The 24,293-nt window shown below is 37.5% G+C and overlaps 1 protein-coding gene across 4 annotated transcripts in view; it reads left to right on the top strand.

Annotated features, from left to right (window-relative positions):
- The first annotated feature begins 3,438 nt into the window (after nucleotides 1-3,438).
- rassf7a (Ras association domain family member 7a) overlaps nucleotides 3,439-24,293 on the top strand; it is a 34,562-nt gene continuing 13,707 nt past the window's right edge. The window contains exons 1-2 of one of the 4 annotated variants that reach the window (XM_044123532.1): nucleotides 3,439-3,661; nucleotides 11,881-12,027. The gene's annotated coding sequence lies outside the window, so the exon portion shown is untranslated. Of the gene's footprint in view, nucleotides 3,662-11,703; nucleotides 12,028-13,636; nucleotides 13,656-24,293 lie in introns of those variants that run through there. The other 3 variants (XM_044123531.1, XM_044123530.1, XM_044123533.1) reach the window with 3 other exon arrangements.

Below are 24,293 nucleotides of genomic sequence, written 5' to 3'. Positions count from 1 at the left end.
AAAGTCATGGCGGGATTTTTCTTAGGCAATGAAATGTAACATGATTGGAAAAAAAACAATTTGACTGGATAAGTAATACTAAAGTTTGAAATAGATTTAGTACTTGCACAGCATGAAAACTACAATGTGTCCTCTCAGAAAGCAGGAGAGATTTCGTCATAAGACTGGAATCAAAAGAGAAAAGCCACAAAGAGTTCAACTGCATCATTGTACCATCCACAGAACAAATACCTTTTGTTTATTCAGCCACAAATTTTTTATGTGGTGTATGTTAAATATCCCTTACCTTCCTAGCCCATCACTGCCACTGACATATTGACTTTCATGAGTACACATAAAGTTGAAACCAGATAAAAAGACACATTTATTGCTATTAGGTTACGGTAAATCTGACTAAATTTATGTTTCTTCTGTCAGGATTACCATTTGCTAAATGTAACAATGATTTTGTTTTTTCAAATTTAGATGTTTGCATGCATTTCATTGGTATTTGGTAGAAATGCCAAACCTTGTGACTTGAGTCAAACATGCAGGAATCCTTAAAATAGTTTACATGAACTTTTGGCCCATTCATCCAGACAGAACTACGTCAATGTCAGGTTGACTACAAACTGTGTTAAGTTAGAAAACATCCTTGCTTGCACATGGTCTTTCAAATATCAACTTTGCAACTTTAAAACATTGATTTGGTCGTTTCCTTTTTTGCTACCTTCATACATCAGGGACATGTGATCCAAATCTGAATTCTTTTACCCACCACTGTCTTTTTTGTGGCTGTCTGAATGGCCCGGTTCCAATTTTTTTTTCACTCAAATAAGAATCCAAATTGTGTCATTTCCATATGTGGTACTAAATCAGATACGTATCTGATGTATTTCAGAGTCTCCTCACATTTCATATGACTTTTACACCATTGCTGTGAGACATGCATCATAATTCTGCACCAGAAGAAGCCAGATAAAGGAAATAGTGGTTGAAATTATAAGTAAGAAATTTTTAAAAAAGTCTGTGGAAGTGAATGGAGTGTGATGCATCGACAATAATACATCACATCACAAACCTTTTGAAGGTGCATATGCTATAAACTTCTTAATTTCAATAAAATAAATTAAACATTTTGGCACTTTGATAAAGAATACTGAAATTATTTATTTTTCCTGTCTAAACCAACAACAAAATTAGAAAGTGAAAAAAAAAAACTGATCACATGTTTCTTACACAGTGTTTGTAAATACCTGGTTTCTTTGCGTCTCGCAAATGTGCTAGACTGTCATAAAAGGGAACTATACTTATGCAGCATCTTGCCTTGTGATTAAATTTAAATGCTGTGTTTTGACTTGGCTTCATTGAAGTGCAAGTATACCACACAACCACCCTTGAGTTTCCTTTCTCGTTTATTAGTGCTTTGCTGTTTTAAGAAAAATAAACTGACAGACCATGTTTTGTGAACAAGCATAAAGTTAGCTATGAACTTTTGTTTGGTCTCGTCTTAGAACCAAACCCAATCTCCAGGTTAAAGTGTATCCCAAGAATTATCTGTAAGCCTGGAGCCAAAACATACCTGTTATCCAGTCGCCGGCGTATGTAGGATTGTTAATCCTTAGCTGTTTTTCTGAATCACCTTTAAAAAAAGAAAAAGGAAAGTGGCAGAGGTTGGAGCTTCATCTACTGGTAACACGTTATGTACTGTTCTTGTCGCATTTACTGGCAATTGGACCCCCTCTTTCCTCTAATTGCTTTTTCTGAAAAGCGGACCTGGCCGCCACTGGTGAGGAAGGGTAATTTACTAGCTCCGAGGCAATGTATTACAAGAAAAATTATTGTGTTCAAGTGCTGAGTATATTGCCAAGAATGTGAGATGTGTGATTTCAGCCTGAGCAACAAAGCCAGTCCCTAAAGCTCTAAGACTGCACTGTCTCTTAGTTATGACAGGAATTTACATGAGAAAGTTTACTATATAAGTACCCCTCAGGCACATGTCAGACTCAACTGTAAAGCTCAAGGAACTGTACTTTGTAAGGATTTCATCGTCCAGTATATGTTTATATATTTGTCTACTCAACAGACTTAAAAGGAAATTAAAATAGTAGCAGCAGAGAGCTCCTTCTCCAGTATGGTGGAAACTTTTTGTGCAAGTTATTCTTTTTTTCCCTTTTTGTCGAAATGCAAGTAAAACCAAATACGTTAATTTTAAAGATAAGATTTAATACCAAGCTAAAAACAAGCATCTTAGAAGGTGAAGCTTAAAGAGAAAAGAATATCAGAAATTAATGTATTCTCTGTTGTTAGTTTTCTACTGAGATTGTATTTCTGCATCACTGGCTTTTCTAGCTGATTTGTGTCCATTGGCAATTTTTGGCCCTGGCATCTGCTTTGCTTTAGGTTTGTCAGATATGAAGCTTTTTGGTCTAAGGTCAGCTTCAGCATCAGCTTTCCAGCAAAGAATGTGCCTTTTATCTACCCCTCATTTGTTCACACTGGATCTCAGGGTGCTGTTCCAAGTGATTAAATGTAATTGACAGTCACAGAAAACACAACCTGACTCACTCTGAAAGCATTGTTTTTTCTAACAATGGTAACATTGAAAGGTAGTTCAAAGCCACCTGAGTTGTGCTTTATTCACAAAGCCAGTTTGCTTATTTCACAAATAAATGTTTTTTAAACAGAGAGCTGCTTTCATGAGGAGATTGCCCAACTGCTCATGGAGTTGACATCAGCTCATTTTGGTTATTTTCACCTACAGAGAACAACAAAGGATGCAATTTTGTGTGGTTATCCATTCATTTTATGTTGAAGAAAAACAGTTTATAAAAGTAAATAAAATTATTATTGAATAATGACTTTTTAGTATTTCCTCACAAGATTGTCATACAGTAAGAATCTTATCACATATCTACCCACCAGATGAAGATTGCATTTTATTAGGAAACACACACACTCGTGTTTATTCAGTATCATTGTTGAAATAGTAATGTAGCCCCACATTCTGTATATTCTTTAACACATGAAAGCTAACAATGGATTTCAAACATTATTGTCTTTTAAATATATATTGGAATGGTATTATTTTGAAATGTAATTATACTTCGATGTGTTTAAAGAATTGATATATTTAAATCTGACAATCTTTAGAAATACCAAGCCTTCTGATACAAATAATTATGACAAAATAGTAAAAACTCTGGAGTTTTACATTAGTTATATATGCGAAAACGGAATGATAAAATAAGAATGGTTTTCCTTCCATTTTTATCTTTCCTTTTGAAGTGCACCAAGCCCTTACTTATTTTTATATTTCTCATTTTTTATTTGTCTTACTCTCAAGTGCATGAAGAGAGTGGTATTCGGGCAGTCATGTGACTTTTTGTCCGAAAACACAATTGCCGGTGTTTGCCATTGGCCGGTTTTCTTTGAAAGAGCGTTGGTTTCCAGGGTGACGGGAGGGAATGGCGGCACCGCTTTGCTTTTCTCTACAGCTGCCCCCCTCCCCTCTGCATTGCTCTGAGCCAGTCGCCCTGACACTGCAGCCTGTGGTGGTGGATCAGGTAGCATGTGAGAACAACACAGACAGTCACAGAGTTGCCTGGCTCCCTCTTCCTCCTCTTGCTCTTCCCGTATTCTCATCGGACAGGCGCTTATAAAGACTATTAGACTGCAGGAGGTAAGTTAAACAAATGTGTTTTGTTGCAGTTAATTTTTAACTTTTTTTTTTTTTTTTTTTTTACTTCTCTTGCTGAACATGTGGTTGAAGTTATTTTCATTGTCAAAACTACAACAAATTAGAGTTAATGTTTTTAAACAGAACAGCAATTTCAACCTTTTATACCTTTCAAACCGTTTTTCCTTCTGTAGTCATTGATACCACATCATTTAATAAACCGGAACTTGTTTTATGAAAACGTAGATTGTTGTCTCGTAGCAGAACTTATGGAGATATTCTATAGTTTGACACATGAGAAGATAATTTAGAAAGTATTGATACATTATTATTGTTGTGGAGTCAGTTTTGTGTGTTATTGTTGTTTTGTTGTTCTGAAATATTCCTGCTTTGTTATTTCCCATAAGCCTCTCTAGATAAAAAAAACAACAAAAAAACCGCTAATTTAATATTAAACGGTTTATTTAGAACAGGCATATACTAATAAAGTAATATATTATTTATTTTTAATAGAACTATAATTAAATTTAGAAGATAGTCAAATTGTCTTTTAATGCGTTTTCAGAGTTTTCTTTGTCTCATTATTCTTCCACGGTGGTTTAATTAGTAGAGACTAGATACCTAGTGGCATGCTTTCAAAGTGACAGAGAGTAGACAAAATGTCAAAGACACCATTTCAAGAAGCTTAAACATCCTTGCTGTCGTTGATATTCTTTTTTATTTAAAGCGAATCCACCAAATGTAATAGATTAGAATACAGAAAATTACACATTACAGTGTTGTTGCAAACAAAACATTTTTATAGGGCACACCTTTCAATGTATTTTGTAAATGGGAAGTTGTCAAACATCAAAAAAATAAAAATAAAAAATTGCACATTACATAAAACTTTCCATTTGTACCTGTTGCAGCTGTTGGCATACTGCAATACAATGCTGATTTTAATATTCATGTGCTGGTTAAGGGTAGCCAGTAGTGATTTCAGATTTGAAATATCAAATTATGTCAAAGGAGTTATTACAGGCAAAGTCAAAGCCCTTCTTTTGTAGAAAATACCCTCACCCTTTCTTTTAAAATATGTAGACAAAAAAAATAAAAAATCAGGATTCTTCACTATTCCCCTTGAATATAGAAAGATTGAGAAATGTAAATTTCCTTGCATGAGTGCTAAATACAGATAGGGCTATCATACTGGGGAAATTGTGAAATGGGATTTAATGTGTGCACAACACAATGAGCTACAGTGAGCAGATCCAAGCTAATATATATTTTTATGATAGGCCTTAGGGCTGGAGACTAGCCCTAAAAGGATTTGCTATTATGATCAGGATAGCAATGAAAGCCAAAAACAACATACAGTTTTCATTTACAGAGTTAGGAATCGTTTTTACAGATTAGGACTGTAAGAACATGTGGGCAGAGGTGCAAATAAATAGTGAACCTTTGCAACGTTCAGTGTTTGTTATGTGCAGCATCCATGTTGAATTTGACCTGGGGTTGAGCTGCAAATTTCCAATTTGGAATTCCGTCCTCAAACTGGCTTACAAGTAATCTTTCCAACTTGAAACTCTGAGAGGATGCATGGTGTTAGGACTGTTGCCTTGCAGCAAGAAGTTCCTGGGTTCAAGTTCTGACCGAGACTTTTTTCTCTCAATGCACTCGTAGGTTTCTATGTGTGCTCTGGCTTTCTCCCACAGTCTGAAAACATGCGTGCTAACTGAAATGGTTTCTAAATTGCTCTTGGGAGTGAACAGGCTTGTGCATGGTTGTTTTTCCTTTGAGTCTCTGAGATGTCCTCTGTTGTACCGGCGACTGGTCCAGGGTGTATACTTGCCTCTCGCCCAGTGATTTCTGGAGATAGGAAACAGCTCCCCAGCCAAACTAACAACGAAAAAGTGGATGCAGACAATAAATAGATGTTTTGTTACATTTGCCCTCTCTGTTCAAATGGAACAAAATAAATCTTAGTCAACATCTTGTCATGGTTTTATCATTTTAGGTCATTAACTAAGTTTCTTGTCTAGAAGAAATCAATTTTATTTTTAAACAAGTTACCTGTGACAAGTTGAATTCAGATGCTGGAAAGAGCAACAGCCAGTCCCTCACATTTATTGACACATATTTCCATAATTTCATGACTAAGTGTAATAAATTTGACTCTACAATTGATTTACTTGAATTTTTTTTTTACAGATATGTTGATGCCTTTCATTAAACCTTTAGTCTGTTGCAAACATAAAGTTTCCAGCAAATGAGTTTGGTTAGCTTTGGTTAGTTTTCAGCACTTGGTAAATAATGTCCGACCAATCATTGGTCGGACATTATTTCTGGATTTACACTAAGACATTCAGAAATGAAATTGGCTGAAGTAATTTTGTCCTAAATGAGATCTGAACAGTGTATTTATTTATTTATGAAAGATTCAACAGCTGGCCATGATCCCTGCTCCACTCATCAAGACATGGACACAATGAGACTTCTGTTTTGGAACTGTGTTGCTTTAAGAGGATTTTCTGGCACAGTTACCGTCCTGAAGTGGTATTCTCTTCCTCTGTTGGCATTGTATTCTTCAAGCTAATCTGAATTGATTAATATTTTTTAGAATTCATATCAGAATCTTGCTCATCCAGGGTAGTCAGTAAATGACTAAAACTCAGATCTTGTCAGCTATCGTTGTTTGTCGATATATTGGCCATACTGTTTACCCTTACAACCTACTTTACCACTGGGTGGCTTGGATATTTACCATACAGAAAGGTTGTTGTATGTTTTGTGCACATTTTAAGGCTTTGCATTTTAGTGAAGTTCTGCTTTAAAACATTGTTATTTTTTGAACCTTCCCTACTTTATATAATAATTGTACAAGAAATTATTTAAAATGAAGTGCAGCTTTGTTTTTATATTTTATGATAGTTTCAGTTAAGATGTAGGGTTTGGTGAGAACAAAGCATATGATTTAATTATATGAATTTTCAGTTTGCGTAAAGTTTATGTTAAATGTTTAGAGTCAGGGTGAGCAGGAAGTTGGGTTGGAGCTTGTGTCATTGATCTACAGCTTAGTATTGTATTACTGATGCAACCAGGTGGAAACTGGCGCTGGGGCCTTGCCTCTGACTGACTGCCATGATGTCAGTGCTGCTGACCCGACAATCCTAACATTCTTGCTGGTTGTGTTATATACCAGCATGGAGCAAAATATGCAAGAGACATGTGGGAGAGATGCACTGACTTGCACACATATGGCCTTTGTCTAAGCGCTGATTAATAATCCCGCATATCCGTCGACAAATACACACGTCATTAATTCGGTCTCATGCGCATACCCCCTCAAGCGCACACTCAAGCACACTTGAACCTGAATAGAGACGGTAATGGCAGTCTCACCGGCCTAGTTAAAATTCAACCCATCTTCTAGTGTCTTCACTTGAAACTTTGGCAAATCGGTTATGCATTCATCCAGCACTTTCAACTAAAATGCCTGTTATTAGAATGCCATGATTAAAGAGATCCATCTCTATTATATGCCAGCATCACCATGCGTTTGTGTGTGCAAGCACTCATTTTTTTTCTGTTTTTGTGTGTGCGCTTAGAGTGCATGATTGTAAGTACAAAAGACAGCTTTGCTTTGATCCAGTAAAGCCACTGAAGGAAAGAGATGACAGGCCTGCTGCAGTGAAAGCTTTTAAAGGTTGTTGTTCCTGCAGGTGTTTACATTGGATGGATTGTTTTGTCCCATAGACATTCAGTACCAAACTGCATTAGAAAGCGGAAGGACAACAGTAAACATGGAGGATACTTGGAAGTGTCTACGGAAATATGTTGAGCAACAAAGCAGAACTGGTTAATTTTGGTTTGGCAGGGTGTCAGTGACTTTGTGTCTGGGGTGGGCTTGTATAGATCTTTTTTTCACCTCTCACCTTTGACCCCCACCCACATGATTGCTCTTCTCTTAATAAAGCAGGATTTTCTTTCCATACAGAGCCCCACTTCTCTAGCTTTTGTTCTTGAGATTGTCATTTAATTACTGGTTCTTACCCATCTGGCAGGTCCTAAGTCATTTGTTTCATTTGTCTATCAGTGGACATACACTAGTTTGTTCAGACAACAATTTTATATTCATCCTCCTCCTTGTTCTAAGAAAGACTGTGCTTAGACACGGGACATGTCCCAAGACGCTCAGGGCAGTCTAAATGACTCCGATTCCTTTTGTTCTTGGAGAAATGGCACCTCTTTCTCAAAAAAAGAGGAGATGAAGAAGTGAACAAGACTCTTTGACCTGTCATCAGCATCTCTTCATTGACCGAAAGGTTTAGGTCTCTCTCACAGTCCCAGTTTTCTGCTTAAGCTCTTTTTATTCTATTTCCATTTACAGATAGCAACAGCACAGTGCGACACTAATGTTGCCGCGTTATCTCAAGAGACGGTGAATTCTCACAGAAAGTGGCTTTAACATCCACAAGGTGGATGGAAAGAGCATGGGTTTAGATAAAGAAATGGAAAGAGTGACGTCAGACATGTTTTCTATTGTTCAAAATGTAAAAAAAAGTTCAAGAAATATCCAGAATTTCTTAGAACTATGCATAGTCACTCCACCATTTCCACTAAAATAATGGTGGTTTGCTGTCAAACCATGAATTTTCTCTTGAGCCAGGTTTCTGAGAGGAAAACAGAACTCAGTCACGTCTTAATTTATGTTTTGCTATAATTACATCCTAACACGGCAATTGCCTTAGCTGGTAAACACCATCCTGTCATCATCATGATACACTACACAGCTAAACTTCTGAAGCAACAGCCCTGGTCTGACCATAATGACGCATCAGTGCTTTATTTAGGCTTGTTTGGCACGACCTTTTGCCGCTTGAAAACCAGTGTCAACAAAGGTTTACGATTTTGAAATGCTTTTCTGAATAGTGCTGCTGTTTCAAATGTATATTTTGTTCACTGTCCTTGTTCTAGCCTTTTGGTCCCTGTTAGCCACCTGCTGAAGATTGTTCTTAGTAAAGACCTTCAACAATTAGAAATTGAGTCATCTTTGTTCCACTCAGCACTCCCATTCTCAAGGAAACTATTTCTCTGTCTCAGAGCCATCTATGGCTCACGACATTTAGGCACTTCTGACATATTTACTTTGCATTCGAATTAAAACAGAACTTTAAGCTGCTTTGGTAAAAACAAATTGTAGATTTCGTTTTTGTGAAATTGAATAAATTATGAAGAAGTTTAGGCTTAAGTTTGTTTTCATTGTTCTCTTTAGCTTCTATCCTGAATGCAGAGGGAGAGTTGGAGGAGGGGAAGAAAAGGGTTTGTGTTTCAGTCCCACAGAAAAGTGAGAAGATATGTGGAGTTTTACAAGGGAGGGATTGGTGAGTGGGGGGCACGGCAGTGGGAGGTGCCCTGAGGAATGCCTGGAAGGTGTCAGCAAAATCTGGGAGGCTTTGGCCTGATAATCCACTGGATCATAATACCCCTCCCTCAACTTTAAATGAATTGAATGTGATGTAGAACAATCATATAAGCCTGTCAGGGCCCGTAAAATGTAGTAACTTCCCCAAGACCTGCTGTTAAAATGTCACTTCTGCTTGGCACCTTAGAGTTTTCTCACAATGGCCTTTGGTACTTACACCCTGCCTGAAGAAATTCTTCTTTCCCATATGATTTGAGAGAGTTGTTTAATGGATTTGTCATAACACAGCTCTTATACGTGCCAAAAGCTTTGCTTTATAGACAAACAGGGAAGCAATTCACATAACTGTGAACTGACTCTCAATGGGCCTCTGACTCAGCCTTGCTAAAAGCTGCTGCAGTCTTTGGTGTGGACTTTTGTTTGGATGATTTAGCTCGTCTAATTAATGCAATTAATGCCAGCCATCTATTTTTGGAAAACTTCTGCTTTGTGCAATGTGCACGCTGGTTATCAGGTGCTGTGACTGCTTGGGCTCATTAGTTTGCTGAAAATAAAATCTGACATCTGATAGAGGTGAAGAAAAGGGAGAATGACTAATTAGTCTTAATGGCCCTCTGGTGCTTAATTATTGTATTGTGAATCCGGAAACACAGTGCATAGTTTTCCAGTATAGTTCGAAAATAACAGTGGGATTTCTTTGGTATAAATTTTCCAAGTACTTGTTAATCATATGTTAATATTTGACAGTCTGTTAATTTTGTCTTCTCTTATTTGTTTGACTTCACCATGGAAACAGAGTAAATAAATAAAAGAACCAGATTGATGCTAACCTAAGAGGATCTCTCAGAGCAAATTCATTTGTCTCAATCCAGATCTCGTAGAAGATTCTCCATTAGCTTTTTTTTTTTTGGTCATGAGTCACATCTTTATTGATGCAAAAATAAACTCAGTCCTATAGTTATGTGTAATTTTACAAAGAGAGACATTTCTGGAGAAGAAAATAGAGTTCCCTTTGACAGAACAGAAATGAAGACTTCATAATATTTAAGACACTAAATACAGCAGACGCCAAGCTCTTGCCTTAAAGGGTAGATGTCATCACGCTTTTCTCCATAAAGAAGCTAACTTTTTGTTTATCATGTACAAAACCACATCCCTAAGAGTTATCCAAAACATTAATGCCACCATGATTTAAATATATTCATGCATCAAGTTAGATGATAAGTAGGTTATAGACTTGTCCTTTAAATTATGGGTTTCAAAGCTTGTCCAAAACATCCCAAGGCAGTCAATTGATGCATGATTGTTAAAAAAAACATCTTATAGATTGACAGCTCTTTACCTATATGTAAAAGCTGGATATGAAAAGACCAAAGCTCCAAAAGTGCAAAATTAGGAAGGAACAAAATGACTAGCATGAACAAAGTGTTATTTCTTTATCACAAGCTTTTGTTAAGGTAGAATACATACATCGCTTTACTTGTTATGTAACTGCTTATTATTTATTAACTATACTGAAATAATTTATTCATCAGAGTTGCTTTTGAAAAATCTCTATTTGTTGAGCTGGAACTGTTTAATAAAGCATGTAATAGCTATTAAACTTGTCTCTTACAGTTTGTTTCAACAACAATAGTTGGTGTTGGCTAAAATCTGCTCAATTTGTAGGTCAAAGTTTTTGAAGATTTTATTTGAAGGTTCTCACTCTTTTGCCAGTTCCCGTGTTAAATAGTTTTAGTTACAAGTTTTGGAGTAATTTAACTAACGCGACTAAGAGTGCACCTTTGATTATAAGATTGGAAGAAACTTTGTTGGGGTTTGTAAAAATCTCTTATAAAGTAAACTGAATTACATTGAATTTGCCTTGGAAAATGAGAGTTGTTAATAAATAGTAGGGTCTCTCTCTCCATACTGGGCTTCCTGCACAATCTGTCTGGAACATTGGTCATGCATTTCTCAGCTCTGCATGTGTGCTTGTGTATGTGATGGGGCAGCCATCACTGGGTCACAGTTCAGGAATTTCTTTGAATTTATTGTTGAACACTTTCTGCTTGTTTTTTTTTTTTTTTTTTTGCATTAGCAATATTTTAATGTTCTGCTCCCTGCACTTGAGTGGTCAGATTTAAGTGCGGCAGCTTAACAGTCCTTTTTGTTCTCAGGGCGTTGTCCAGCTCAAATGTTAATAGTTGCACACTCTCTCTCCTGTTCCACCTGGTCTGTCGTACTATGACCTCATTCCAGGAAAAGGAAGAGAGAATCACCTGACAGACTCATTTGTATTATCAGCTGATTGTGTAACTGGAGGGCAGACCTTCGATGCCAGATCCCTCAGGTTATTGACCGTACAAACATTAGAGGCAGATATGTAAATATATGCAAGGAGTTTCCAGTTTCTGCGGGGATTTTTCTATGAGCACATCTCCATCTGAATAGAAAATGTTGAATAAAAAAAAAAGAAAAAGGATAGGTATGGTAATTGGTTTTGGTGAGGAAGAAACTGTCCTTTCAGATACCTAGAAGAAGTGGAAGTATCTGATCTGTCAGAGCCCATAGAAAGAGGGTGGAGAGAAAGAGAAGAGTGACGGGGAGGGTGTGTTTCTGTGTGGGTGAGAGAGACAGAGGGAGGAGGAGCAGTGCAGACATAGAGAGAACTGTAGCACACACTCAGATCTCGCCTGTGGTGAGGACATCCAGCAGAAGTGCATTCCTGAGGCAGCCAGCAATAAAAAGGCAACGAGGACAGAGCGGAGAAGTGGTGACACTCTTTAAATTCACATCTAACTGACCTCAGCTGGACTTACATGCTTCCTCGCAGACTCACTCGCAGGCTTCCTCGCACACCAGCTGAACAGCCGGCACCACTGCCTGGTGAGAAGGTTAGGATTTCCCCGAAGGAGCTGTAAGGAAGGAGAAAATAAAAGAAGACTGGAAGTTTAAAACACCAAGAAGCAAGAACAAGAAGGTGAGAATAAGGGTTTCTCGAGAGATTGTTTGACCATTTCTTGGTTTGAGCTGTTTGAATCTTTATCTCAAGAACTTTCGCTGAACTCAGCATATAAAAATGCAGAGGTGTTATTAAGATTCACAAATTTAACTTAGTATTTTCGTGATGAGCAGAGAGACAGAATTGTGTTTGTGTTGTATGTTCGCAGAGTTGAACCGTGTCTTTGCATGTACGCACCTGTTGAAGCTAGACCCGCCACCCAAGTACTCTTGTGTGCAACAAAAGAACTCAAACCTGTTTGGGTTAAATCTTCACTGTTTATAATTTTGTTTTATTATTAATTTTGCTCATTTTTGAATTTACTCTGTGTACATGGACCGTTCGTAAGTCTATTTTCTGCTAACAAAAACTAAACTAGAACTACAGTACACGAAAAGAGATAAAGGCTTAAAGATTAATTTATTGAAGAGATGGAGAGAGTGCACTGGCAGGTTCGTGCTGTTTTAGGCAACACATCCTAAATGCCAACAACATGCTAATCCAATGCACCAATTCACTCCAATACAGCCTGTTTAAACATTGGCTTGTCTTTATGCATGGCTTAAGATCTTGTTTATAAATTCCTAGCATGCTTTGTGTCAGTCAGTGGAGCTCATTAGCAGGCTGCACTTGTTATCCAATCAAGGCCATCGATTGAAACCCCAGCGAGTGCTACCACTCCCACAAGGGGGTGATTTTTTTTTTCCTGACTAACAGTAGGAACTTAATAAATGTACCTCATGCTATCACAGTGTGGTTCATGCAATTAGCTTGTTTTCAAAGAGATGCCAAGATTATTAATGCTAGTAAGAATTGAAATAACTAACACATGAAATAACTAAAGTGTTACTGCAGTTTAGTTTTATTTTACTCATTTGTTTTCCTGCTGTGAGAAGTTAGTAAGACATATTGAATAAACTGTAATATTGAAATGTTTCTTTCATTTTGTTAACTAAGGTCATTAAGTTATTCACATTATATAGATTAATTACAAACAGAGATTTAAGATTAGAGTACTATATTAGAGCACCAAAAACATTTTTGCACAGAAATTTGGGCTTAATGACAAGTTTAAAACCTTCTTAAAGCTTTTTTTTAAAAATAAATAAATAAATAAATAACGGTTAATCTAACAAATGAGTCTCATCAAAACACATATTCTAATTTATTAAATATTAATGTATATTAGGAGTCAAAGTGATGTTACTCCCCTTGGGTAAGTCACTGTAAGGCAAGTTTTACAAATATTTTAAAAGGAAAAGCCACATTATAGTAGAGTTGACACGTTAAGCTTTCATTAGCAGCTTTTATTAGTTATTAGTGTAATTACATCAGTTAGCATAAGATATTTAAAAAAGTTTTCCAACATTTCCGCATCCAGCATGTTTCAAGAGAGAGGCTGACAGCTCAAAAAGATTTATCAGCAACTTTTCTGTCATGTGTTCAGCCTTCCTGTTATCTACTGTAAGTCTTCTTTCTTCCTGTCATAGCCGGAATAGCCTGTAGAGATAATCTCCTTTGACTTTAGTTTTGGAGTTGGTTTTAGTTTTTCTTCTTTTTTTAATTCAGGACTGATCAAGGTGAAACCAACTGGATTCCATTACCAGGTAGCTTTTTCGGAGCACTGTTTGTTTTTTTAGTCACTTGTCCAAATGTACTATTCCTGACCATTGATCATTAAAATTATCTAGACTGCCACAGAGTATCACACAATTTCATTTTATTAGGCAACAATATCCTCATTATGTGTTCCTGCTTCTTTAAAAAAGCAGAAACATTATTATGCATCAGCCTCTCCTTTTTTAGCATCACCACGAACACTTCACCTAAAGCGGTAAACCAGCAGGGTGATAGCTGTGAAGTTGTCAGCGGCTGGAATACATCATAAAACTTTTAAATTCCCCCCCTTCCCCCTCAAGTCTTGTTTAGTTTGCATGTCTCTTCTTTCTGCTTCCCTCCGTTTATGTCCCCCTCACTGGTTTGATACTTGTTATTTCCCATCGCATGAATGAGGCTGTTTAGCATGGAGAGAGCAGAATGTCCTATGAGAGAGCTCATACCTTGTTCTTTGCCGTGTTATTTTTAATGCTCCTTTAATGCTTGAATACACAGATGGACTCCCTCCTTGTCTAAAGCAGTCTCTATCTCTGTCAGCGGTTTTGTCTGTCACTCAGCTCGGATGGCAGAGACAGCAGGTCTGCCTGAGCTCAGCAAGTTATCTTTTGGGAGTCTTGATGGAAACTGTCTGAATTACTCTTCAAGCTGAGAAGTGGCTTAATTTTTGCCGTTCTTATCAGCCGTGTTTCCCTCCTCCTGCAGACAGTCTCTGGTGCGAGTGTAATCGAGGACAGTACAGCCAGACCGCAGAAGAAGAAGTTTGCGATAATTTTTTGGAAGGTGCCTTGCACGGCTTTTCTCCTTTGCCGTCTTTACCTTCTTGCTCTCCTACTTTCCCCGCGTCCTTCCCCTGCCTGTGCAATGTGACGGAAAGCAGCGCTGTGCTCTGCTCATGCCGGATCCATTAGGGATGAAAGCACACTGCAGTAATAAAAGATTGATCCAGTCCTCCTTGCATCACATTCTCATCCCTCACACCCTGCCTCCTCTTTCAACCCAAAGTCAACCCAATTTCCAATACATCAAATCTTTGGCACTTCTCTAAATAAATCATCCTAGCCTAGTATACAATTGTAAACTTTGGCCTTCTAGAATTGAAAAAAGAAGAGCACTTATTCATGTGTGGGGTGTTGTACTTTGCAGGGTTACAAATACTCAGGGATACAAAGATTAGGAAATTATATCAGGTCTGCAATTCTTTTAAAATTGGGACAATTCTTTTGGGGACATTTCCCTCAGAGTTTTTGTTGCATCAAGATAAAAATTGGGTAGCTAGCCGAACCAGTAAAAGGCTGGCATTCAGCCCAGCACAAACAGGCCTTTCTTCACCTGTTTTATCCAAGAAGGCGAAAACAAACACGACAGACCTGTAGTTTGTCACCAGGGAGTCTATAATTACTGCGAGGAAGGAGGGGATTTAGTGAAGGCATTTCACCGCAGTTAGGTTTTCAGATCTTCAGACATTCACACCTGAAAACGTCTCTGGTGTATGCACTGAAATTTGTAAAAGTAAGCAAACTAGTGCATTAGACTTATGATCCCAGCTGTTTTTTTTATTTTTTTTTTATTTATGGTGTAGTGTTTGGCATTGTTCTTGTGTTTCTGTTTTCTTTCATGCTTTTTTGAGGAGTAATATTAAGATAATTAAAGTATGAGTGTGAGTGCCACACTTCTGGTGCATTTACAAAAGTATTCATACATCTCAATATTTTTCCCGTTTTGTCATGTTGCAACGGCAAACGGATTATGGTGTGAATTTATTTGATAGATCAAGACAAAGTACTGAGGAAAGTGATAGCTTGTTTTCAGCCTTTTCTAAGAAGTAAAACACATGGCATGGATTTTTATTCATATCTGCTTATCGGAAACATATGCATACTACACTTTTACAGATCTGTTTTTATAATTTAAATAAACATATTCTCAAATAAAAGTTCACTGAAGTTTGCGTTTAAAACATTCTTAAGGGATATGAATACATTTGCAAGGCACTTGAATCTTCCCTCATTTTTTCTGCATATTCATGTCAAAGGTCACAGGAAAAATCAGCTACCGTTGGAATTGTCATGTTGAGTGTTTCCACCTGGAGCCATGTTCCCAGTCAAACCCAGCTAGCCGTAAAGTTCACCTGAGTGAATACTGTCATGTTCTGTCAGTGTGAACTTCCCCTGGCCTTCAGTTGTACTCTTCGTGACATCATCAGAGTCTTTTCCTTCACTTATTCTGGTGTTTTCTAACTTTTTGTGACCACTGACTTGCTCCTAGCACAGGCTTTTGAACGCCCTTCTCTGTTTGTCCCTCTTTCTGTGGCTGCTAATTGCTCACATATAGTTTTTGTTGCGAAGGTAAACATCTCAGCCTCCCAGGATGCTCATGTGACTCTGAGTTGGTATCTCAGAGGAAATATGTGTGTGTCTGTGTGTGAGCAGCAGGTTGCTCCTTTGCCTGGGCAGCCATATTGTGTTGATCCTCAGCACACAGAGCTCTCTGGGTTGTAAATAACATGACACCTCAGCCAAAAAGACACGGACAGGACCGCAAAGAGGCGGGAGTTGGTCAAGACAGCAGAAGGAAAGACGCACAAAAAAAAAGGTCTGACTCAGGGGGCAGAGACACTCAATCAGCTGGTTGTAAAGAAATGGGCAGGTGGATCTGACAGACCCATCACTCATGCTGAAAGGCTTGACGGCGAAGCTGTCAGTGAAAGTAGATGTGTTTGATCAAGTAGCTTACAGACAAAGCGAATGCGCTCTGATCTTATCATAGCTGCTGTTACAAAAATGTACGTTAATAAGCAGAAAGAAGTTCTTTTTTTCTTCTCCGAAATGTACATATTCATAACATCAGTTACATAATAAAATAGATTTTATGATAACAGTTTTGCTTTGGCAGCTTTTGGGAGCTCTGACAGCTTTGACAGTCATTAAAAGAAGGAAACTCAGCCCTACAGAGCTCTACATAAATGATATCTTAAAAAGTCAGGAAAAAAATGAACTAAAACCTGAGACAGAATCTGAGGGGTTCATCATATTTTAGTTGATCATGCAAGAGGTAAACAGTATGATATTAGATCGTCAAAACTGTCTGGCTCTTTCTACCCATTGCTGTTCTATGTCCTGACACCAGCTTTAATTTTTTTTCCTTCAGTTTAGCTTAATAAACTAGATTTAAAGTAGTAAGGGAGACTTCACTTCAGTGGGGCTGCTGTTTGTCTTTTTAGTCAAATCCCAAATTTGAGTTTGACTAGGCAGTCTTAAGCTAAGTGCACCAGTTGTTAAAAATTTCTTATGACTTAATAAACTTAAGTAAAATATCACAATTTTGGAGTAATTTTGGGGAAATGTATAATATATTATATTTGCTTTTGTCTGAAACAGAACAAGAACCTTTGGTAATTGATTATTGCAGTTCAGTTGTCTGAAGATTAACACTGAGAGTCTAACAGGCTCATATTAGGTAGATTAGTTACTAGTTACCTTTATTTTTCATACTAGGACTGTGTTTTTTGCTACCTGAAATATTTCCAAAATGTCCGATTTGTTCTTGTAATTCAAAATCCAAAGGAAATGTATGAACTAGCTCCTACAAACCTGGAGAAATAGACAAGAGGCCAGATTTAAAAATTACATAAAAGTTGGACTAAATATTCCAGTGACATTAAAGATACAAAGGACAGAAACATGAACCTCTCAAAAATATTTTACAAGTCCTCTATAAGTTTGCACGCACTAACATACACACTTATCTTTTTTATGTGTACAGTTTAGACTACATAGTCTGAGATGCAGAAAGCACATCGGACACTGCTTTTCATCCATAACGATGAAAAACAGATAAGACTTCTTCTCAGTGTCAGATTACCCTCGTCTTTGTGGTTTTAAATGGGGCGTAATTCAGACTTGGGCTCTTTCCCAGGACGCAGGTTTTCTGAGTTCTCTGGGGAAAGTGTGCATGAAACGTAGCCAGTTTCTTTTTGGTATGTCTCATTTAGAGTCAGTCTGGTGGCTGGCTAAATAGTCTCTCTTTAGCAAACACTTGTCTTTATGCTGCCTCGTCTAGCCTCTCCCGTCTCCCTTCATTGTCATTCCCAGGGGGCAGCCAACTTATCTCTCTCATGTTAACTCAGCAACAGCATCCTCATCAGCACATACGCGCTTGGTATCCATGCCCAAGTTGCCTCGGTGATTATGCGTGAGCGTTACGGAAGGCAGCTTTGCAGAGCTGAGGGCACATCTCACACAGATATACTATCTTAGTTTCTAAGATGCTCAGAGGGTGCCATAAATCTGCACCATGCCCTCCCACCTTCTCCTTACTCAACTCTCTGGACATCCTCTAACCTGCAGCTCTGATAGCCATGATCGTTACTCTTTGGAGTAATGACAGGGAGACAGAGACGTGCATGACACCCACCCATCTAGCTATAAATCAGACCCTATTGAGAGGCCCACCCAAGCCTTGTGAACCACATGAGACACAAACACCCCACCCTTTACTTTGTGTTTTAAGAGAGTACAGTTGAGGCTGGTTGAGAAGGTTTCAACAAATGTTTGTTTTGTTTCCTAATTTTCTTTTAGTTACAGCTGTATATATGATTTTTTTTTTAATCTTTTGCCTAAAGTGGCTGTACATCCATATATATACTGTTCTCTTTTTTTTACTTTATTTTATTCCCTCTAAAGGATGTTTAAGACAGTTTTGTATTAGTTTTAAAATAATTAAACTAATAGTAGTGAAGTAAAGTAATTAAATAGAATATGTACAACAAACAAAGGAAGTAAAAATGATGTGACCATTGTCAACCTAAGGCTGGAGAACAAATCAATAACTATATATATATATCGTGATAGACACGTGATTAGTATCAATAGATAATATATCTTATAGAATACTCAGTAGAATCACGCAGCATTCTGGGAGATGTAGTTAACCTCTCACTGCCAGCTAATAACGATTGGTGGCATTAACTAACCAACTCACCTGTTGGTTACCTAGCAACAACCTGCTGGGCAATAAGCAGTTTCAAGTTTCCCCAAACTTTGGCTACCTAGCAACAACTTGTGGAGTAACTTACACATAAGCAGTTTAAGGTTTTTCCGCCTTACACTTGCAAAACCAGTTTTGCAAGTTTTATCCACTGTTAACACACAGTTAACAAAAATAGTTTGGTTTTTTTCAGATATTTAAAACAGACAAAAAAAAAAAAACATGAATCAACAGTTATCGATATCGACTGATATGAGATGCTTATATCGTGATATGTTTGTCAGCCATATCGACGAATCAACCATGTACTTCATGTTCTTTGTGATTTCTCTGTGTATTCTATGTTACACTTGACATTGTTACCATAACACCATCTACCTTCCAAAATATTTATGTAGACTTCAAAAAAAAAAAAAAAATTTATCTCCTGATTGACTGTCATCTCATAATAGTGTTTAGTTCCTGGTCCTCTTAAGATTTTTGTACTTAGTTTAAATAAAGCAACAGGCCAAATTTCTAAAGCACAGTTAGTTTTTTATTTGGAATGTGACTGTATGGTCTTATTTCACCTAGTTTCACGATGTGTTATAAATACCATTGAGGTTATCTGTTCAAACCTCCCCCAGGTCTTATCTAGGCATTCACAAGTAACATTTTTATGGGATGAGGCTCATTTTGGTAACAAAATTGAAAAACATCAATTCTCGACAAGATTTGTTTTTACAAGGCTCAGCTGTGACAGGTTACTGAAAGGTCTACATTCCAACTCTTCAACTACATGGCTGTGTTTGCCTGTATCCCACTCTCCAAGGGCCAGGTGTGTTGGAACTCCCTAGGTAAATACTAGGAAGGTTGCAAGAAGGGATGTTTTGCATACCAGAGGCACTGAACTGTACAACTGATGGCTGCCTCTCAAACTTTTGGACTCTTGCTCAAAGATTGTCGTGTTCATGGAATCTTATTTTCCATTTCAAAGGTTGACTGGCATCAAAACTAGCAGCGCATGGATTAGATTAGTCATAGTGGTGGTTTGTGAAGTACTCGTGAAATGGTTTTGATGGCAGATTGATGTCTTGGGAGGAAACTGAGCGGGATTCCTCACTGTCAGCCATGAAAACATAAATTCTGTCAAGAACCCCATGTTTCCTTTTTTATGGTTGTTTTTGTTGTAATATTACCTTTATAAGCTCACAGAAGAATGTGCACCTGTTTGTTTTCCCCCCTGGATTTATAATTATCTAACCTTAAGTTAAAAAAGGGTCTTTCGTCTGCCTTTAAACTTTTTCATATTTTCTTCATTTATAATGACAAACTTTCATGTATTTTAACATGATTTTGATCTAAACCATTTTATTTTAAACCATTTCATCTAGAGACATTTAATTTTGTATCACATCATAGGTTGAATGGAGTTTCATACTGATTCTAAACAAGTGACTGCCGAAATAGATTTAATTATCAAGAATAAGTTCAAGGAATGTAAATCTCCACCAACCACTTGTATTGCTTTTTTATAATAAAAAAAGAAAAAAAATGACACAGGATTAAGTAAGGTTTAAAAGCTTTGGACAAGTCATGGAATTAATTTTGTTGTCTGTACCTATGCCATGTTAAAATTTCTAAATAATCCCCTACATTAGGATTTCTTGGATTGTAGATTTTTGCGAGGATGTATTTGAAAGATATTTTCTTCTTATATATTGTTTGAGTCAGATGGATTAGATGTGATGTTCATGTCAGGAATTACTGAGGAATCTATCACAGAGCTCAATATTTTTAGTGCTCAGTGTCCACAACATTTTTGTGGCAAACAGTTTAAAAGGGAAGTCGTGTTGGTAGAACAAATAACTGAAATGAATCCTTACCTGTTTGAGCACCACAACATGGAGGGAACTAGTTGTTAGTTAAATTTTAATTCTACATTAGCAAGTCAACCTTGATTTTTCTAGACAAGTCTAGTTTTTGCCTCGTTTATAATTTATGGATGTGTTTCCTTCCCGAAGGAAAAAAAAAATGAAAAAAGAGGAAAATAGAGAACTAAATTGAATAATTGAAATAAGCAGATGTGGAAACAGCTTCTAAATTGCTAATGAGTTCCGCTTCAGAGATGTGACATTGGAGCCCGTGGTAGCCGTGACTGCTCAGTAACACATGGGTGAGGAGGTCAAGGTGAATCGTTATCACTTTACAACCAGACCTATGTATAATATGTGCTGTTGAATTTCAGACTCCTATGTTGGACTGATGTGCTGTGTAAATTGCTCCCCTTTGAAAACGTGAGGGATTTTCTTTTCAGTTACAAGCAGATCTTGTCCAGAACTATCCGTCATCATTTATTTGAGTCAGACCATTGGCGGTCTGTGCTTAAGCCCTTGTAACATATGATTTTGGCTATGACTAATAGAATATCTTCCTCTCTTTGTGTGCACAGTGCATACGTGGTGTATATGTAGTCTCTGTGCAGCATGTACGAGTGTGAGATTGGCTGGGAAACTAGCGGTGCCCTCCTTCCCTTGCAAGCAGTGCTGAGTCAGATCCAGGAGTATATAATTACACATGTGCGCCTATCAGCAGCCTGAAAGTCATCTTCCTCAGCGCACCCATCAATGTAAACTCCTCCACTAGTACGGCTCACCCTGCAGGACAAGCAAACCTCTTTTTCTGAGCCGGGTTCTCTCTGGGCTGCATGCAGTCCTTTATTATCATTTTCACCATTAGCTGCCGGCTCCGGAGGCGGAGCCATGAGTCAGCGCAAACAAATTCCTCATATGTAATGTGCTCACCTTCTCTTAGTGTCCGAGGTGAAATGAATGCTGACTGCCAAACCAGATACAAGTCTTTTACCTGACAGGATGAATAATAAAGTAGTACTTCATTGTACGCAGGACTGTGTAAACTCTTGTGGCTACGCGCTCACTGTAGTTTATCTATATTTAACTTTTAATAAATTACGAACGTTTCTTCTTGTTATCAGAGTTTAATAATAAAAACACGGTCCACTTAAAGCAATCCCAAATAAGCAAAACTGTATTATATTTTCATTGGTGATGTAATAATCACAGCATTGTGGGTAATTTTAGAATTTAGTGGGGGGTTTTAAAAAAAAAAAAAGTTTGACCGACCGATTCTGATTCAAACAAATGTTTTTTTCTGCCTTCCTGCTGTAAGAAGTAACTAATAATTTGAATTAGAAGCACAAGCAATGTCACACTTATTGTTGCAGTTTAGCACAGACTAGCACATAAGTACGGCTAGCACATGAGTAACCCTCATTACTAATAAAAACGCAATGTAGACCCATTCTTCAACTCTTGGGATTTTCAAAATGCAGCCAACATTTCTAAGTGAGGCATGTTATGTAACAGAGAGTAGTTGAATTTTTTTAAAACAATGAAATAAGTGAACTTGTTGTCATACTGTTATACGTCCTGTTATATGATGAAGATTTTGCTCCCAGCCTAAAATAAACATTGACTTACCACTGTAGAAAATGCAATTTATCTTAAATAGCTTGTTGTATGTTTTTTTTTTGCTTTCTCTAACTTAATTTTTAAATATCTTCTGGAATGAGCTAGTTACATTTCTTCTTCCCTCAGTAGCTACTTCTAAACTGAAGAGTGTTGTCAGATTGCTGATCTTGCTTTCCTTCTCTCTTGTGGTTCAGGATAAGGTAATAAGACTTACCAAGTCTTACCAACCATGAAAGTAATGCTACTCATTTATAATGAGTGGAAATTCACCCAGAGTGCTTATGTACACTTTCTGACTGCAGTGGTAGTGACAGCTAGATTTGATTGGCAGACTCTCTAATGCCCTGCTTCAGTGGAAAGTTTTCCTTTAACCCTTAATCTCTCATCATCAGTCTAATCATTAGGCATTTTCTCAGTAATTGCTCAGATTATTAATGTAAGGTAAATAATTTTAATGCACATTTGGTGTTACTTTGGATCTATGTGACTCTGGTACTGCCAACTGCCCCATTCATATTAGTTTAACAGCTAAGGTGCCCCCTGCATTCATTTACTCCTTTTGGTCCTTGTATTGAGATTGCACACTTGGATGAGGGATTTATTATAACGTAAACGACAGAATACAGGCAAAAAGAGCCCTGTATGCATGTTAGATGACAAGAGCCATTTCAGATTCCTTCATGCTGAGTCATTAGCATGTCAATAGAGGAGAGACATAAGCTCACTGGGGACACTTTTAAGGAGCTTGCCAGTGACGAGCAATTGGAGTTACTTCTGAAAAGTAACTGCCAAACAAAGATGCTATTAAGAAAAACACCTGAATCGTCAGGTGCATTGAAACCTCAGTGAAGGTTATGTAAGCAGAGCGTCCGTGCTGTCTAATTAACAGGCAGCGTGTCTCAAGAGCGTGCCGCAGCCTGGCCCTACCATGGAAAGTTATTAAGTTTTAATACCGCCCAATAGAAGCCCACAGATCTTGTGTCTACTTTCCTCACATGCCAAACGGACCACTCCCTGCTCCCCACCTGCAGGTGCCAGATCACTGCGGTGGAGGCCTCCTGTCTGTGGTTGAGAGGAAAAGGAGGCTCCTGGAGAATAGAAAATGTTTCATTCAACATGTTGGGAAGAAAACAAAATCATTAGAGCTAAATACACAATGTTAGGCAAAGTTTGAGAGTGTTATAGAAAGTGAGTTTTATCCTAGATGCCTTCAGAGTGTAGCAAGGACAGCTGTATGTTTTGTACAGGGATTAGTACGGCTTAGAGCTGCAGGCAAGTTTTATTTTTCTGAGGACACCTGATGTTTTTAAATTGAATATTTGTAATTTTTTTAATCACTTAAGCTTATAGATATGATGTAGAGGCCTTCGTCGGTTTAAGATTCTTACGCTACGATAACCTTGATTAAAAATATTATCGAGTCATGGCCTTAAAGTAGAGTTCAAAAGTAAAGTCTGAATCAAGATTTAATTGCTGACTTTAAAACAGTAATTAATCCCATTGCTGCTAAAATTACATAGCATATTCATTTTTGCAGTTCTGATATCTTTACCATTTATTTATTGATATTTTGAATCTTATATTAAGCAGAAAAACACTGTCTTCTATTTATCGGACATGCAACTCATAACTTCCCAAGTGTAAAATTGTACTACCTTATTAAGGATGGTGAGTAGCACGCCATGACTATGCTTTTATTAGCTTTTTTTTTGCAACAGGAAATATTTACAAATTGGGACTTTTCCTTTTGTTCTGGTTAGCTTCCCCACGCCTAACACAGTTTCTGAAAAAAATGCAGTTACTGTTCCTGCAAAAGTCTATGCACAACAACTTTTTACATTAACTGCTGATAAATAATATGAGTGACTTTACTTTTGCTCTTGTGAGGTCTAATCCATGTGAAAATATGCTTGCTTGTGGACCAAAGCAATGGCATGTGCAAAAGAAAGAGGTGCTGTAAAGAATGCAAAACAGGAGGCGAGGAAGGATAAAAAAAAATATCTGCTCTTCCTTTTACCAGTTTTATCGGTGGTAGAGTTCACTAGAATAGATGTAAATGTTGGCATGACGACTCAGCAATGTCAGAAGTCACAAAAGACGCAGTGCTCACTCCCTGGTGTAGAACCAGAGCAACAATGTCTGTGCAGTACAAATGAGCCCATGCTGCTCGGT

Source organism: Gambusia affinis, linkage group LG08 (genome assembly GCF_019740435.1).
Source record: "Gambusia affinis linkage group LG08, SWU_Gaff_1.0, whole genome shotgun sequence".
Classification (NCBI taxonomy): domain Eukaryota; kingdom Metazoa; phylum Chordata; class Actinopteri; order Cyprinodontiformes; family Poeciliidae; genus Gambusia; species Gambusia affinis.
This window is presented reverse-complemented; position numbering and strand designations above follow the sequence as displayed.